The sequence below is a fragment of the Hyperolius riggenbachi genome, chromosome 12 (genome assembly GCF_040937935.1).
Source record: "Hyperolius riggenbachi isolate aHypRig1 chromosome 12, aHypRig1.pri, whole genome shotgun sequence".
Classification (NCBI taxonomy): domain Eukaryota; kingdom Metazoa; phylum Chordata; class Amphibia; order Anura; family Hyperoliidae; genus Hyperolius; species Hyperolius riggenbachi.
The window spans coordinates 109,822,811-109,842,228 of NC_090657.1; the positions used below are offsets into that span (position 1 = coordinate 109,822,811).

Below are 19,418 nucleotides of genomic sequence, written 5' to 3' on the forward strand. Positions count from 1 at the left end.
TCAAACAGCTTTTGCTGTGAAACAAGTTGAAACAACCCAAAAAAGTTGCACAACTGATAAGAATGATAAGACGTCAATTGGATTGAGGTCTTATCAGTTGTGTGAACAATAGCGAACAACTTTTTTTGGTTGTTTCAACTTGTTTCACAACAAAATTTGTTTGATAATTGTGCTGCATAAAAGCCCGCTGTTGAGCGTCTGTATGGAGCTCAAACTCCTCTGGTCCTTAACCCCCTTGGCGTTATGATTCTTTCCGGATTTTAGGGTCTAAAAGTGGTGCAATTTTTTTGCACACTCAGACCCTAAAACCTGGAAAAAATCATGCTGCCAGGGAGATCTGCAGCAGTTCTGCAATCATTCACCTCCCTGGCTCCAGTGCTGCAGTTAGGCCTCCATCCTCCAGGTGGCACTGCAACTCTAAAGTGAAATTGCCGGCTGTCATCATGACGACAGCCGGCGATCTCACCAGCAGGAAGCAGAGCCCCGGAGGAGAGGAAGAATGCCGGCCGACATCGGGATCCCCGGGAGGTTTGTAGAAACGCTCCGGCTGTGCACATTGCTCTGCATTCAGCCTCCGGCGGCTACCCCGAGCAGAGGTCAAGATTATCGCTCTTAGCTGCGGTTTTCCGCCCCGACCCTAGCTCGGGATAACCGCCAAGGAGGTTAAAGGGACTCAGAGCTGTATAATAATACAAGATTTATACATACCTGGGGCTTCCTCCAGCCCCATCCGCATGGATCGCTCCCACGCTGCCGTCCTCAGCCTTCTCCATCTTACCCATTGGGTGCCGTAACTTCCGCCAGACGCAGCCAGTTGTACGCATACACAGCGCCTCCCCCTGGCTCTCCAGCGCCTGCCTTACGCATGCGCCTGCGCAGTATGGGGGGAGCACACTGTGCTTGTGTCGACTGGCTCTGACTGGCCGAAGTGATAGGACCCGGTATCAGCGATAGAGATTGCTGAGGACGGCGGCGTGGGAGCGATCCATGCGGATGGGGCTGGAGGAAGCCCCAGGTATGTATAAGTTTATTATTATCTTCTCTGAGTCTCTTTAAGTGGGTTTTATATGCCAGTTCTCAAGTGGTTACACAGCAACCAAGCCAGCTTCAATCTCTCACCACTTTTCTATTATTATTTTTTACCAGTACATCCAATAACATTATCCATCGTTATGCTGTCAAAACTCCGTTGTAGGTAGTGGTGGTCATTTCTAGAAGTAGCATGTTATCAGTTTCATCAGATGACAGATTTGTAAGTCTCTGATTTGCTAGTCATGTTTATGTTCTACAGCAGGATGGCAGGAACTATTAAAAAAAGACTATGATCAAAAATCTTACAATATTGCAATCAGATACCACTTTAAACCCGATCCTACCTGAACCTCCATTGTTTTCATATAGATCAAGCAGATATACTGGTCCATGCGGACCCAGTGGAAAAGTTTAGAAGCTCCCTTTTGAATTCTCTAGCAGGAAAGGTTGCTATAAATGTTATAACTACAATGTCTGCAATGCACTAATGACTGGCTCATATTTTTTGCACCCTAGGAGCGGCAAACGTTATTATCACAAGGATTATTACAATTGCAATACTGAGTACTGCACATATATGCTACGGCGCCCTTGTGGACTGGCTTACGTGGGGAAGACCACAGGTGCCTTTAAGGTGCGTTTTCAACACCACAGAAGCGACATCCGTCTGGCGATTGAGGCATTGGAAAAAGGTAGAACACTTGATGTTTCTAAACCAGTGGCAATTTATTTTGCTAATATGAAGCACAGAACCAGTGACTTAAAGGGACTTGTCATTGACTGTGTAAAAAAACCTTGACACGGAGGGGACCGTGATAGGTTGCTACTACAAAGAGAGGCTTATTCGATATATACCCTGGACACTGTAGCACCCAGAGGTTTGAACCAATACAATTCCTTGAACTGCTTTCTTAGTGAGAGATGATGGACTGCATTGACCATGGGTGCTGATTAATGTGTGTTTTTTTAGCATAGAATTGTATGCCTAGTCCGATATGAAAAGTGGGTACGATGATTATTGAGCACCCTCTAAGTCATACACAACACTGTTTGATAGGGTATTAAAGGTCACTTTTTTGACAATCATATGTAGTTGTCCCCATCTTTTTCCCTCCCCTCCAAAGCCCCCCCCACTTCCCCCCTTTCCCCCCTCCCTCTTTCCCCCCTCCCCCCCTTTTCCGTTCTTTCCCTTCCCCCCTAATGCATTGCAACCTGTTTTCCCCATTGCTCAGAACTATTTTGGTAGTATGTCATGTTATAGCTATGTTATAGCACTTTCTAACTGTGTGTTGCTAGAAATGTCATGTCTTGCAGAATGGATACTGCAGCTGTCACGGATAACTAAATCCACGATCCTCTGCGACTGCCTCAATTGTTCATGAACCCGTGATGCGTATAGTGTAAGTGATATGCACAGTTCAGCGTGCCAAGTCACGCTTGGGTTCACGTTTGAACGCAATGGCTATGCAACCTTCTCGTCGCACTGTACTGGGCTGTATGCGTCACCATTGTGATGGGTTGCCATGGTGACGCATTGTGATGCGATCTGACGGTCGCACAGAGCGCCGTGGACCACACCACACGAATGCAATGGGTATGCGACCTTATCGTCGCACCATGCTTGGCTGTATACGGTCACCATGGCGATGGGCTGCCATGGTGACGCGTTGAGAAGCGGCTGCACGGAGCACCGGAAGTGACGCGGTGAACGGCGGAAGTGACGTGACGGCTTGCAAGACACTGCAGTCTGGCTCACCCGGCGCACGGTAACGGTCGGCGGAGCCGTGGCGCCAAACTGCCAGCCTTTTGAATTTGAATCAGAACCTGCTCCCGCCTCCCCAGCAGTGACTGACATATAGAGTGATATGGTAAGCATTGATTATAACGCATCCATGAACGGTTACAGTATCCATTTGTACTTCAGGCACGGGCACAATAGGTGACACAGTAAGGTTCAATGTGTAAAAAAATGTAAATAGGGTGCGCTCATGGGCTAGTGAGACCACATCATCATATGTAGCAATTGATTTAATAATTTAATAATTTAATGTAGAAACACATATATAAAAAACAAGTAAACAATAAGTTTTTTTTTATATATGTATTTCTACATTAAATTATTAAATGAATTGCTACATATGATGATGTGGTCTCACTAGCCCATGAGCGCACCCTATTTACATTTTTGTACAATTTCACTCTTTGGTGGTTGGGGATACCACTTTTTTTAGGGTAGCAGCAGAATTACCGTTCAAATACAATCAATACCTTCGAGCGCAGGAACTACATCTATATTGCTCATAAGGTTCAATGTGTGTCATTGGCTGATGTAATGTACAGGATGACATTAGTTTTGTTTACATTGGCACATTGGACGTAATGCGGGATCTGGGGAGGAGCTTAGCATTACTGATTGTCATGAGTGAATATCCACCAAGATTGTATATAACTGATGTTCACTGTGAGGTATATTGTTTGTGTGCACTGTCTGAGGAAGGGGAATTGTCACATTTCTGTGCTGATGAAGCAATAAAGTAGACTATTGCATCTTAAACTTGGTGTGCGAGCCTGGACCTACATTGTGACTAAAGCAGGATGTGATCACCAGGGCTGTGGAGTCGGAGTCAGAGTCGAGGAGTCGGGGCAATTTTGGGCACCCGGAGTAGGAGTTGGAGTCTTGGATTTCATAAACTTAGGAGTCGGACGATTTTTGTACAAAATCCACAGCCCTGTTAAGTATTAGACTAAGGAGTCGTAGTCGAGGAGTCGGAGTCTGAGCCATTTTGGGTACCCAGAGTCGTAGTCAGAGTCATGGTTTCATAAACTGAGGAGTCGGAGTCGGAAGATTTTTGTACCGACTCCACAGCCCTGGTGATCACAGCAAATCAGAGCTTCGCAAATCTCTCAGCTGATCAAACAAATCAACATGAGTCTCCATGAGCTCTCCTAGACGTGACCATCACTATTTGTAGGTGTAAAAATTAGACTGTGGATGGTTACCGAAGGATGAAATGCAGATGCCACCTCCCATTAGCTTAGAGTGATTCATGAAAGTCCATTACTGATTGTTTGCTCTAGGTACTGCAAATATTGCTTAAATGTAGTTTTGCAATCAGTACATCTTGGATCACTTTGTAAAAGTGTCAGCTTTTCTAAAGAAAATGTCATAGCTTAAATATATTTTAAAATCCATTTCGGAAAGTTATCTTTAATAGAAGAGGGTGATGTTGAGAGGGGCTTGAAGACAACCCCCCCCCCCCCCCCTCCACCACCATCATACACCTCCTTCCCACTACGCTCCCAGCTATGCACTTCAAAAGGAGCTCATTTATCGTGCTCGGCCTGTAAGGAGGAGACCAGCGCAGAATAAATGGTGACAGTAGGACACTAGATTCGGAGACCCTCCAGCCGCCAGAGAGGCCCACAACTGCCCCGCTAAATGATGGATCATAATTAATCTTTAACTGCAAAGAAGAAGGGGCGGGGGGAGTATAGAGGAAAAGACACAAAGGAAAAGCGTACATGTGAGCTGGGAGGAGGGAGAATTCCACGGGTAGGTGTCTGGAATGAAGGAGCAGCGCAGTCTCTGAGAACTGTAAGCTTTGTGGGCCAGTTACAAGAAATAATAAAGAAAGATCGCTGGATAAAAAAGGCACATAAAGCCAGTGTGTATGGGGTGAGCCCACTAGGAAATGTACGCCTAATTTACTAGATACATGTCAGTGTGGGATATTGAGGTCCGCAGGAGGGCTTGCTCCAGAAGCTATTGGGCTGTCCTCCTCCTGTGTTTATTGTGGACACTCTACAACAGCTGTCTCCTTCCTGCTATTGAAAGCTGCCCATTCTCACCCATAGGAGGCCTGATACTATTAGCTTTTATTTATGGTGCTCAAACATAATTTGCAGCCATTTACAGAGAGGCGCTTGTTCAGATTCATCAGCTTCATGCCACCCCACCCCACAGACAAGGGATTAATACCTGTCACCTGTACAGGATTCACTGATCAAACAGCAGCAGTATGAACAATTCTGAATGAAAGTGGCTCAAGTCATCTATACATTCTCTGTGTTTTATTAGTTACAGCTACAGAAATACTACTACTGATGCATTCTTTGTGTACTTACCACTACTGCATTCTGTGGCTTACATGAAATAAAAACACCAGTGTGTACTAAATAAAAGTATACAGTTTTTATCTTGCTTATATAACATGCTTTTCACTACTGCTGAAAGCAACATTTCTGCTATTGAAAAGACTGTATGAGAGCCTAAGAAAGTTCATTTAAACACTGATGAGTAGCCTGTGCCAGATAAAATGATTTTTTTTTAACTGTGTACTCCTTAAAGAGGAACTCCAGTGAAAATAATGTAGTAAAAAAAAGTGCTTAATTTTTTACCATAATTATGTATAAATGATTTAGTCAGTGTTTGCTCATTGTAAAATCTTTCCTCTCCCCGATTTACATTCTGACATTTATTACATGGTGACATTTTTACTGTGGGCAGGTTATGTAGCTGCTCCTAGCTGTTTTGGCTGTTAGAGACAGCTGTAAACAGCTAATTCCTGTCTGTGAACATTGTTACATTGTGGCAGTTTGCCCAGAGTACCGCGGTACGCAGAGCTTCTTGTGGGAGGGGTTTCAGCACAAAATCAGTCATACAGCGCCCCCTGATGGTCTGTTTGTGAAAATCATTATATTTCTCATGTAAAAGGGGGTATCAGCTACTGATTGGGATAAAGTTCAATTCTAGGTTGGAGTTTCTCTTTAAAGCTGAAATGAAAATACTGCACTCGGTTTCTCCTGATTCACCTGTGCAGATCATTACCAGAACCGGAAGTGTACAGATTTATGTGTGAACAAAGCCATAGAAACACATGCAAAACTGATGCCAACGGTCAAAAACTGACAGGACAGGACTGGACAACTTTTTATGTGTGAACCAAGCCAAAGCATTTCCTAAATGGCAGTTTCTAAGTCTAACTGGCAAAATAGTGTGCAGGTGAATGGGGAGGCTGGCTGGTATCTTACTATTTTGACAGTTAAACAGCCATTCAGGAAATGCTTTTGAAAACAAGAAAAACTCTGAGAATCCCACGAGGGGATGAACTAGTCTAAAACTTGTTCGTTCTGTCACATTTTAACTGCTTAATTTTTTGGTTCTTTAAAGACGAACTCCACTGAAAATAATGTAAAAAAAGTGCTTAATTTTTACAATAATTATGTATAGCTGATTTAGTCAGTATTCGCTTATTGTGAAATCTTTGAGCTCCCTGATTTACAGTCAGATATTCATCACATGGTGACATTTTTACTGCTGGCAGGTGATGTCACTGGAAGGAGATGCTGCTTGCTTTTTTGGCAGTTGTAAACAGCTGTTATTTCCCACAATGCAACAAGGCTCCCACAGTGTGATGTCAGTACCTCAATGCTGTGAGGCGCTGACATCACACTGTGGGAGGGGTTTCACCACAAAATCAGCCATACAGAGCACCCTGATGATCCGTTTGAGAAAAAGAATAGATTTCTCATGGGAAAGGGGGTATCAGCTACTGATGGGGATGAAGTTAAATTCTTGGTTACGGACTCTCTTTAAGCCTCGTGCACAAACCCGGGGCATGTTGCCTGTCGGGGATTGGGACTCGATCCCTCAGGAAACAGTTCAGGGTCAAGGCTATATAGATGCATTGCCAGCCCACAGGCTAGTGACATGTCCTGTTGTTAAGAGGGAGGAGGGCCAACGGAGCAGAGCATAAAGTGCAGGGTCATAACTACAAACTGTGCGGCCCCCCCAGCAAAAATTTTTTGGGGGGCTCCCAATATTTAACCCCTTAGTGACCCACATCCTGAGGGCGCAAGTGTCATAAAACAAGTGTGACCATCATTATCTTTACACCCACAGCAAGTGCTGCCACAAAAGCACCTGATCTGCAGGATGAAACCCTCCAATGGAGAAAGGAAAGGTTAGTAGTAAGGGTCCCCTCATAGGTCAGGGCCCCTTACGGTTGCAGGGACTGCTCTCTATTACCATAATTACACACCTGACGAGAAGCATCAGAGAGTGGGTGGGGTGAGTGGGGAGAGAAAGCTCTTGACTAGCACATGGGTGGATCACTCACCAACGTGTCAAGGGGGATAGAGGCCCACTGTACACACACTAGATTCACAGCAATCATTATTTGCCGCCTTGGTTGATTTTTTTATCTAGTGTGACAAGGCTTCAGTGTTTTATCAGGTAAACAATGAGTGTGTCAGTACCTTAATGCTAGGTACACACTATGAGATTTTCTAGCAGATGTACTATCAGATCGATTATTTCCAACATGTCCGATCTAATTTCCAATCGATTTCCGATAGAAGTGAACGGAAAACTGACGGAAATTGATCGGACGTGTTGGAAATAATCTATCTGACAGTAAATCTGCCAGAAAATCTCATAGTGTGTACCTAGAATAAAGGCTAAACTCAATCATGGAAGCATACTGCATTATTGATCACAGCTCAATCTTAAGACATTTGCAACACATTTTAGTATAAGTATATTAACACTTTAAAAAAATAAAGTGAACAACAACAACAATCACAAATGTATCAGGGAAAAAATGTTAAACCCACACAAACGCTACCAGGGAAACATTCCTTTAGTTGAAAATACAGTAAATGTATTTATTCATTTTTACTCTATACATCGAGACTATTAATTGAAAGCATTATTTAGCCATTCCTAAGTGTTCCTAGGCATATCTCATGCCAAAGTTGCTCCACCAATATGCTGGGGAGGGGGTGGAGTAAGTGTTAGTGGGCAGTAGCTGTACCAGCCATGCCTCCGCCCCTCCTATCTGAGGCAAATGGAGGGACTGAGGGGTGTGGGCATCATACCCATTCCCAGCATGTGAATATAACAGGGGAACATAGATGAGTCAAGGTAAAGCACGCAGGCTCATCCTTCTGCATTATATGTAAATAAAAGCAAATGCTACCCACATACCAATCTACAGAGGAGAGGGATTTCAGCAACTATGCCAGTGTCATAAAGAATACTATGGAATGAAAAAAAAAAAAAAGCTGTGGGAAGTTTGGTTTAACTGCTTGCCGACGGGCGTGGCCGCGATGGAAGCCCCAGGACCGCCTAACGCCAATCGGCATAAAGTCCTGGGGCTTCAGTTTGCAGGAGATCGCGCGTAGGCTGCGCGCGGCGCATCTCCTGCTTGGTAGGCTGAAGCCTATGACAGCCGATTGCCGTGATTGGCCGGCTGGGGGGAGGGAGGGCTTTTGTAAAAGATAAATGACTAGGCAAATGTAATAATAATTAAAAAAAACAACAACAAATATTTATAAAAATAAACAATGGAGGGGAGGGGGTCGATCAGACCCCACCAACAGAAAGCTCTGTTGGTGGGGAGAAAAGGAGGGGGGGGGGGGATCACTTGTGTGCTGTGTTGTGCGGCCCTGCAGCTTGGCCTTAAAGCTGCAGTGGCCAATTTAGTAAAAAATGGCCTGGTCTTTAGGGGGGTTTAACACTGCGGTCCTCAAGAGGTTAAATGGGAGATCACAAAGCACCACATTTGTTTTGCAATTTGCATGCACTCCCATTCATTTGACATAATCGCAAACTCAGGCAAACTGCAGCATGCACTACGTTTCAGATTGAGTTAAAAACGGATCGCACCACTATGTACAGGCCACCGCAAATACGATGTTAATCACAAAATGCATGTGATTGGCAAAATGCATGTGCTTTGAAAGTCGTATCTACCAAATACCCAACACACAGGTGGCATATTTGCTCATTTGCACAGCGACTCCCTGGAGTTAATTATGGCTCTACAGACACTATAGATCATTATTAAATAGTGATTTTCTCTAAATAGCAAACTGTGGGTAAGGATGGCTACATTTTATTGAACTCCAAGGACTACATAATGTCAAATCAGCGATTTTTTTTCTCTTTAAATTATGAATGTTTCACAATAAGTGGCACATAGAACATCCCTTCCATGGCATCACTGTGAACCTCAGCTGATCTTCCTCATTCACCAGTTTCTCTAACATCCCCAGTGTGTACAGTGCAGACTGTAGTCTCCTTTCTATGAAGAAAAACAGATCCAGAATATGTTCTAATAGGCTGGATATTCATATTATACAGTAAAGGCCAATGTGATAACTGATTTGTATGGTGAAGTATCCTAATAAACAAATCTATACCTTCCTGCATCATAGAAATCAGTGCAACTTCAGTACAAATGGTAAAAATCAACAGAACAATTGTTATAAGGGCACACACCAATTATTATTATAGACAAATTATCCATTCAGTTTCTCAGTCGTAAAATGATTGATATGGTGGTAAATAGTGATGTGGCATATGCACATCTTATAATAAGCAATTGTGCTAACAACTGATGGGTCTGGACACGAGTATGCTGGTATGGCGTTCCCAGGTGATTTTTTGCCTATCTGGAAGTTGATCAGTAAGATCAACCGACCAAAAGGTTGGCAGTAGTTCATATTCTGTTTTTAAGCTGCATGTATTTGCATAAAATTAGCATCTACTTACCGACAGTTGCCCACATCCTATCCAAAAGACATACTGTTTGAGAGGCCCTGACTAGAGATGGCCCAAACGGTTCGACCGCAAACTTATTCGCACAAATTTCGGTGGTTCGCGTTCGCGAACGAACGCGAACTTTATGGCGGTTTGACCCGCCCCCTATACTACATCAGTAGGTTCAACTTTGACCCTATACATCACAGTCAGCAGGCACAAGGTAGCCAATCAGGCTACACTCCCTCCTGGAGCCCCACCTCCCCTTGTAAAAAGCAGGCAGCGCCAGCCATTTCACTCACTCATGTGGCTGCAGTAATTAGAGAAGGGAGAGGTGCTGCAGAAACATTAGGGAAAGCTTAGTTAGGCTACAGTTAGGCTTGTTAGGTTGCTCTTTCTTGCTGATACTTATTGCTAAAAAGCAGAGCTGCTCAAATCCGGAACCGGGAGACATCCGGATACTTCTATCCGGATATCTCCCAGTTACCTGTGCGGGGTGGGCGCGGGGGTCAATCTTACCTGTCTGACGTCTTCTTCGTCCGTCCTTTGGCGCCTCCCATGCTGCGGTCCAAGTGGCGGTCACATGATTACAAATACTTCCGCCTTCCGGGTTGAAGGAGGAAGTGTTTGTAATCACGTGACGCGCGTGGAGGCGCCGAGGGACGTTAGAAGAAGACGTCAGACAGGTAAGACTGACCCCCGGCCCACCCTGCACAGGTTTACTGGGAGATATCCGGATAGCAACTATCCGGGTATCTCCCGGTTCCGGATTTGAGCAGCTCTACTAAAAAGTGTCTGGCGCCATGTATCGCCACCTATGGACAGCCAGCCAACATGCCCTTCAATGTCAGTTGCTGATGCCACCATGGTGCCATCACCCCAGGGGGGCTCAGCGGTGTGGAAATTTGTGTGTGTGTCTGCCTCAGATATGAGCAATGCCATCTGTACTTTCTGCCGCCAAAAATTGAGCCGTGGAAAGGCCAACACCCACATAGGGACAACTGCCTTACGAAGGCACATGGAGAAAAGGCACAAACTGCAATGGCAAGACCACCTGAGGAAAACAGTGTTCAGAAGGCGCGTGCCATTAACACCCAAGATTGTCAGGACGTAGTTGACTATTTAACACAGAACACCTCATCTTCCTCAGCTTCCGCACGGAAGCGTGACATATCTTACTCCTCCTGCTGTGATTCTGGCACCCCACTTAACACTCAGTCGGCCGCCACCACCAAAGTGCCATCACCCCAGGGCTCAGCAGTTTGGAAATGTTTTAGTGGGTCTGCCTTAGATCAGAGCAATGCTATCTGTTCTCTCTGCCTTCAAAAATTGAGCTGTGGAAAGGCCAACAGCCGCGTAGGGACAATTGCCTTACGAAGGCACATGGAGAAAAGGCACAAACTGCAATGGGAAGAGCACCAGAGGAAAAGCAGCACACAAAAGAAAAGCCACCCTCCTTCTTCTCTTCCTCCGTCAGGTGCATCATCTTCAGCCTCTTTCTCCCTTGCACCTTCACAATCACTGCCACCCTACTCCACTCCGCCTCTCACCTTGAGCTGTTCCTGCTCCTCTGCCCACAACAGCAGCCACGTGTCCATGAGGGCAATCTTTGAGTGAAAGAAGCCAATTTCTGCCAGTCACCCCCTTGCCCAGCGTCTCACAGTTGGCTTGGAGGAACTGTTAGCTCGCCAGCTGTTACCATACCAGCTGGTGGACTCTGAGACCTTCCGTAAATTTGTGGCCATTGGGACGCCGCAGTGGAAGATACCAGGCCGCAATTATTTCTCTAAAAAAAAGGCGATACCCAAACTGTACCATGAAGTTGAGAGGCAAGTGGTGTCATCTCTGGCACACAGCGTTGGGTCAAGGGTCCATCTGACCACGGATGCCTGGTCTGCCAAGCACGGTCAGGGCAGGTACATTACTTACACAGCCCATTGGGTCAACCTGGTGACCGCTGGCAAGCAGAGAGTTCGTGGCTGTGCAGCAGACCAACTTGTGACACCTCCACGGCTTGCAGGCAGGCCTCCTGTCACCTCCTCTCCTCCTGCTACATCCTCTTCGCTGTCGTCATCCTCCTCCTCCTTGGCTGAGTGGCAGTTCAACTCTACTGGTGCTGCGATCTCCTCTCCAGCTTCGCAGCCCCAGCTCCCCAGAGCCTATGCTGCATACCTGGTACGACGGTGTCACGCCATCTTAGACATGTCTTGCCTTAAAGCGGAGAGTCACACTGGAGCAGCTCTCCTGGCTGCTCTTAACAAACAGGTGGATCAGTGGCTGACCCGGCACCAACTGGAGATCGGCAACGTGGTGTGTGACAACGGCAGCAATCTCGTTTCGGCTTTCAATTTGGGAAAGTTGACACATGTTCCCTGCATAGCACATGTGCTGAATCTCATAATTCAGAGATTTGTGTCTAAGTACCAAGGCTTAAAGGACATCTTGAAGCAGGCCAGGAAGTTGTGTGGGCATTTCAGGCGGTCTTACACGCAATGGCACTCTCTGCCGATATTCAGAGGACAAACAACTCGCCGGTGAGACGCTTGATTTGCGATAGCTTGACTCGCTGGAATTCGACCCTGCTGATGTTCGATCGCCTGCTACAACAGGAGAAAGCCGTCACCCAGTATCTCTACAACTACAGTAGAAGGACACACCCTGGGGAGATAGGGATGTTCTGGCCGAAGAACTGGACACTCATGTGAAATGCCTGCAGGCTCATGCGGCCATTTGAGGAGCTGACAAAGCTGGTGAGTCGCAGTGAAGGCGTCATCAGCGACTTGATCCCGTATGCTTTCTTCCTGGAGCGTGCCGTGCGTAGAGTGGTGGATCAAGCTCAAGCTATGGACGAGCGTGAACAGGAACAGGAGGAAGAGTTGTGGGATCAATTCTCATCAGAGCAAGATGTTTCCTCAACACCTGCGGCAGCACAGAGGGTGGAGGAGGATGAAGAGTCGTGTGGGGAAGAGGAGTCAGACTCAGATGATGAGGAATGTGTTTTTTTTTTTTGGAGGAGGAGGAGGCGGCAGAAGAACAACCGCAGCAGGCATCGCAGAGGGCTTGTGCTTCTCAACGTTCCCGTGGTATTGTTCATGGCTAGGGGGAGGAGGAGAACTTACCTGACGTCACTGAGGAAGAGCAAGAGGAGATGGATAGTACGTCTTGATCTAAATTTGTGCAGATGGCGTCTTTCATGCTGTCCAGCCTGTTGAGGGACCCCGTATACAAAAACTCAAGGAGAATGAGCTGTACTGGGTGGCCACGGTACTAGACCCTTGGTATAGGCACAAAGTGGCGGAGATGTTTCCAAATCACCAGAAGGCAGAAAGGATGCAGCACTTGCAGAACAAGCTGGCAACTATGCTTTACAGTGCGTTTAAGGGTGATGTCACAGCACAACGGAATAAAGGTTCCACTGCCAGTAATCCTCCTCCTCCCATGTCCACCAAGGCAAGGACAGGACGCTCTAGCGATCTCATGGTGATGTCGGACATGGGACAATCTTTAGTCCAACGCCTCGCCTTAGCCCTTCCGGATCCACCCTCCACCAACGCCTCGACCGGCAGGTAGCCGACTACCTGGCCTTAGCTGTGGATGTAGACACTTAGAGCAGCGATGAACCCTTGGACTACTGTAACCTGTGGCCAGAGCTGTCCCAATTTGCCATCCAACGTCTGTCTTGCCCTGCCTCAAGCGTCCTGTCAGAAAGGACCTTCAGCGCAAAATGAATGAGGCATGGATCCCGGAGGGCTACTGCCCACCCGAAGACTAAGTCGATCCCCACACAGCATCTCTGCCTGCAGGACTGTCTTCTCCGCCACCACCAATAGGGTCCAGGACTCCAGGCGGATTCCTGAATTTTTAAGGCTGCTTGTGGTGCATGTACATGCCTGCCTAATTTTTCTGGCTACACTGCAGCTGCAACAACAAAACAAAAGTCATGTACATGTGTCAATTCCCCTTCGTGATCGTTACCTTGCCGCGGTGAAGGGGCTGTGTATGTGACTTTCTACATCTGCACACGATTCTCAAATTGCATCTGCCTGTGTATGTGACTTTCTACATCTGCACACGATTCTCAAATTGCATCTGCCTGTGTATGTGACTTAATTATTTTTTCTGATCTGCCCTTACTCTAATATCTAAATTGCTTGCATTTACCTGTACCCCCCCCCTCCCCCCAGCTATTGTTATCTTACTGTCTGCTTGATTCACACCTCTTTATCCACCCAGCTCTAAGTATTTGCATAGTCCACCCCCATGCTGGTCAACTTCCTGTCCAGCTCACAGCTGATTGTAGTGGAGGCTAATGGTCTCTAGACCAATCTTATTCAAACACTAGGGCTGTGTGGATGTTCATAAGGATGCTGTGTAATCGGCTTTGAGGATTGTCGGCTCGCATTTTAAGGATCGCTTTAAGGATCTTACTAATTGAATTTACCAGAATTTACCAGCAATACAGCAGCATTAAGCAGTCACTAAGGTATTTGCATTATTTACAACTTTAAACACTGCCAAACATCTCGGCCTGCACAAACCATCTCTCCCTACTCTCAAACTCCATGACTCCTCCACCTTTCTGCACACCTCTTCCTCCACTATCTACATATCACAATATGCTCTTCCTCCACCTGCCCCTTCACCACCTAGTCCTCAATAAGGTCACCTTATGTAACTCTACCCTCCCATTTTACCCTCCAACCCCACGCAACTCCCATACCACTCCATCACTGACTCCATGCACACCCCACTCTAAACATGTCTCCACCCCCCTCACAGTTCCTTCCCGCACCCACACTCACTCCCTCTCCTCCCTCATTCCCATCCAGACCTCTCACAAGCACACCACCCCTCTCTCCTGCGCCCTCTGGAATGCTAGATCAGTCCGCAACAAACTCACTGAAATCCATGACCTTTTCCTCTCCAACTCCCTCACCCTCCTTGCCCTCACAGAGACATGGCTCACCCCCTCTGACTCTGCTGCAGCAGCGGCCCTCTCCTATGGGGGACTTCACCTCAGTCACACCCCCAGACCAGAAAACAGGTCTGGGGGAGGGGTGGGTCTGCTCCTCTCCCCGTCCTGCACTTTCTGTGTCCTCACGCCACCCCCTTCTTTAAACTTTACATCCTTTGAGACACATGTTATCCGCCTCTACCATCCCCTTCCAGCAGTCATCGCAGTCCTTTACCGCCCCCCATCCACCTCCATTAAACAATTCCTGGACAACCTGGCCTCTTGGCTCCCACACATCCTCTCCTCTGACCTCCCCACAATCATACTTGGGGACTTCAACATACCCATGGACAGTCCTTACTCCCCTGAAGCCTCTCAACTGCTCTCCCTCACTACTTCCCTTGGCCTCTCCCAACACACCAATTCCCCCACCCACCGCGCTGGCCACACTCTCGACCTGATTCTCTCAAAATCCGCCACCCTCCCCAACCTGGACATCACACCCTTCCCCCTCTCCGACCATCACCTTCTCACTTTCTCCATCTCCCCATCATCCTCCCCCAACCCTCCTCCACCCTCAGGTCGTTGGCAGAGAGATTTGCATAACCTAGACCCAACTGCACTAGCCAACCCCCTCCACTCCCTCACATCCACCCTCCCAAACGTTACCTGCCCAAACCAAGCCGTGGACAAATACAACCAGGCCCTTTCAGCAGCCCTAGACATTGCTGCACCCCCCACATTCCGCCCCAGCCGTCCCATCAACCCCCAGCCCTGGCACAATGCACACACTCGCAACCTCCAAAAACAGACACGCACCTACGAACGCAAATGGAGGAAATCCCGCAGCAACTCCGACTTCTTGGCGTACAAGGCCAACCTGCAGCTGTTCTATACCGCATTAACTGATGCTAAACAAAAATACTTTGCTGCCTTGATCGGATCCCAAGCCTCCAACCCTCGGCGCCTCTTCGCCACCTTCAACTCCCTCCTTAACCCCACCACTCCTCCCCCCACCTCCGCCCTCTCAGCCACTGATCTGTCCACCCACTTTACTGACAAAATAGCCAGCATCCGACGGGAAATCTCATGCCTCCACTCCACCACCTCTTCCTCCCCCACCAATACCTATTCCCCACCCCACCCTCCACTCACTGCCTTTACTCCTATCACAGAGGACCAAGTCAGCCGTCTCCTAGCAACTTCTCCTGCCACCTCCAGCCCCCTAGACCCTGTGCCATCCAAATGCCCCCGTCCTCACTTCCCTGTTCTGGCTCCTGTCCTCACCACTCTGTTTAACCTCTCCCTCTCCACGGGTACCTTCCCCTCTGACTTCAAACAGGCTGTACTTCTCCTACTTAAAAAACCCTCACTAGACCCCTCGTATCTCCTTACTCCCTTTTGCATCTAAACTCCTAGAGCGTTTAGTCCACCAACGCATGACCCATTACCTTGACTCCAACTCCCTATTTGATCCCCTACAATCAGGATTTCGGCCAGGCCACTCCACCGAGACTGCCCTCACCAAGGTCGTCAATGACCTCACGCTTGCCAAGGCCGAAGGAAAATACACTATCCTTCTCCTCCTAGACCTCTCATCAGCATTCGACACTGTTGATCACTCCCTGCTACTCCAGTCACTGCAATCTGTGGGTATCCAAGACCGTGCCCTAGCATGGTTTTCCTCCTACCTCTCAAATCGCTCCTTCAAGACCTCCTTCAATGGTTCCTCCTCAACCTCCTTCCCACTTTCAGTTGGGGTCCCCCAAGGCTCTGTTCTTGGTCCCCTGCTGTTCTCCATTTACACCGCCTCCATCGGAAAACTCATCTCCTCTCTGGGTTTCAACTATCACCTATATGCAGATGACACCCAGATTTACCTCCATACCACTGACCTCTCCACCACCACCATGGAGAAGGTATCCTCTGGTCTCTCAGCTATTTCATCGTGGATGTCTGCCAGGTTCCTAAAATTAAACCTGGATAAGACTGAGCTCCTAATCTTCCCGCCCCGTGCTGCTTCACCCCCCACTGACCTCTATGTCACTGTCAATGGCACAATCATTCATCCAACCACACAAGCCCGCTGCCTGGGTGTCACCCTAGACTCGGCCCTCTCCTTCACCTCCCACATCCAAACCGTAGCTAGAGCCTGCTATTTCCACTTACGCAACATCTCCAAGATCCGGCCTTTCCTGACCCCAGACACTACCAAACTCCTTGTCCATGCCATCATCATCTCCCACCTGGACTACTGCAACTCCCTCTTGTCAGGCCTTCCTCAAAACCGCATGGCCCCCCTAAAATCCATCATGAACGCAGCAGCCAGACTCATCTACTCCTCCCACCGCTCTGTCTCCACAACTCCCCTACGCAAATCCCTTCATTGGCTTCCAATTCACTTCAGAATCAGCTTCAAGATCCTATGTTTGGCATACAAATCCTTACACAAGTCCTGCCCAACCTACATATCTGACCTGGTCAGCAGATATACACCTGGCCACCCACTTCGCTCCTCCAACGACCTCCTCTTAACCACCCCACGCATCTCGCACTCCCATGCCAGACTGCAGGACTTCACTAGAGCTGCCCCTATCCTGTGGAACTCTCTCCCGCTGCCCATCAGGCTCGCTCCCACCTTCAACACCTTCCAAAAAGCACTCAAAACTCACTTCTTCAAGGAGGCCTACATCAACTCAACACTACCCTAATCCTTTCTGCCAATAACTTATTGATGCACCCCCTCCTTTTGTGTCACCAGCGCCTCCCTCTAGATTGTAAGCCTTTGGCAGGGCCCTCTTCCCTTGTGTATCATACTTGACTGTGTGCACTTTACCCAGAATTTGGAACTGGTAATTTTTTACCACTACCATTCCAGTTTATGATCTGGCATTGTACTATTATCTGCATTGTGTTGTGTATCTTATTGCTATTACCTGTATTGTTGTATCTATGGTCTGTTACCTGTATTGTTCTGTCAACCCTGTTATCATTGTCTGTAAGCCTATTTATTGTACAGCGCTGCGTAATATGTTGGCGCTATATAAATCTAATAAATAATAATAATAATAATAATAATAATAAATCACAATGAAGCAATGACCGACGGCTATCTGAATGTCTTGGGGTGGGGGGAGGGGGCACACCCAAAATAATAAGGTCGTTGCTTCATTGTGGACAGACCAAATTTGATCAGCTGGACAATCACTGTTGTTCTGTCATTAAGCTACCTCAGCCCGGCGACCATATGGGGCTTGAAAACTGCCATGGCCTGCACTCTTGCCATGGTGCACACCAGTCCAGCACGGCCGTCACTACACAAACAGCTGTGTGCGGTGCGTTACACAGTGAGTTTGGTCTGTCAGTGTGAAGCAGTACTCTAATTACACTCCCAGATTGATGTATACACATGCAAGATGTTTTAAAGCACTTTAGGCCTCCAATTTAGCATGCAATCTGATTTCTGCCCTTAAAACACTGTTTTGCGTCAAATCCAGATTGTTCCCCGGGATTTTTGGCATGTATCCCACTCCTCCGTGCAAAAACTCAGATGTTAGACCCCTTGAAACATCTTTTCCATCACCTTTGTGGCCAGCATAAATGTTTCTAGTTTTCAAAGTTCGCATCCCTATTGAAGTCTATTGCGGTTCGGAGGTTCGAGCCATCTCTAGCCCTGACCCAGTCTTCCAGCCATCACAATTTGGCCCTTATAAAAGTCGCTCCGAATCTTTACGGTTGCCCATTTTACCTGCTATAAACATACTATATTCAAAAACTGACTGCTCATATATTACACCCCTCGACAGGTCGATGCTATTTACTACAACAACAACAACAAAAACCAAAACAACACAAACTGACCTTGCAATCTCCAATGGAAATGTATATGCTCTATCACAGCTGTTCAAAACCAATTTTCCACAGTGTCCAACCTCCAACCCAACCTCTGTGGACTGCCATCCTTATTTCCTTATAAACAATGCCAGTTCCCCAGATGTCATGCTGCACTTTTTGCTCTAGTGGTTCAAGTAACACATCTGCAGCAAGCATACAGCCAGTGGAGTCAGGCCGGAGTCAAAGCATTTCATTTGAATGTTCATTCTGGGGAAGTGAAATATTAGACTACTAACATGATGCAATTATATTGTAATGGTAAGTTCACATGAAACAGAATCTGTTGGAGTAACGCAATGTATGCAGTGCAGTATCGCATAACATTTGCATTAAAAAATACCGGAGGTGACATGTGACATAATGAGATAGACTTGTATATTTACAGTGCCTAGCACACAAATAACTATGCTGTGTCCTTTTTTCTTTCTCTGCCTGAAAGAGTTAAACATCAGCTATGCAAGTGGCAGTTCCTGTGAGTCAGGACTGGGTCAGACTACAGTGTGAACCTCAATGATAAGAAATTACAACAATAAAACACTTTCCTAGCAGAAAATGGCTTCTGAGAGCAGGAAAGAGATAAAAGGGGTCAATAGTTCATAGATTTTAGCTCTGGCATACTTCAATAAATGTGTCATTGAGTAAAGACAATAAAACAGTAAAAACTAAAAAAGTAGATTTAAATATAAAATAAAAACTGTGGAATATCTTAAAAAGTCATTTTTAGGAGAAGGAGGATAGATACAATTGTTCTTTTTTTTGTTTGTTTGTTTATTTTCACCTTGGGCTAATAGATGCAGTTAAGCATACTTTGTATGTATTGTATACTTTATTGTACGCGTTGCACCACATGCATAATGCGTGATGTGCCTTTTTCACTCCTGTTTCAGTGGCTGGATAGTGTACTGGTTAAGGGCTCTACTTATTGAGTAAGGAGTCCTTGGGCAATAATCCCTGACACTGCCTCTTGAATGTGCCCTTAGTGGCTGCAGCTCT

General features: G+C 46.8%; 1 protein-coding gene and 1 long non-coding RNA gene across 2 annotated transcripts in view; one reads left to right on the plus strand and one right to left on the minus strand.

The window, feature by feature from the left end:
• RARA (retinoic acid receptor alpha) overlaps positions 1 to 19,418 on the minus strand; it is a 217,856-nt gene that overhangs the window by 134,594 nt on the left and 63,844 nt on the right. The window lies entirely within an intron of this gene.
• Positions 1,577 to 19,418, plus strand: part of LOC137541279 (uncharacterized) — a 44,172-nt gene continuing 26,330 nt past the window's right edge. Inside the window, exon 1 of the long non-coding RNA XR_011025118.1 lies at positions 1,577 to 1,724. This is a non-coding gene — a long non-coding RNA (uncharacterized lncRNA). The remainder of the gene's footprint in view (positions 1,725 to 19,418) is intronic.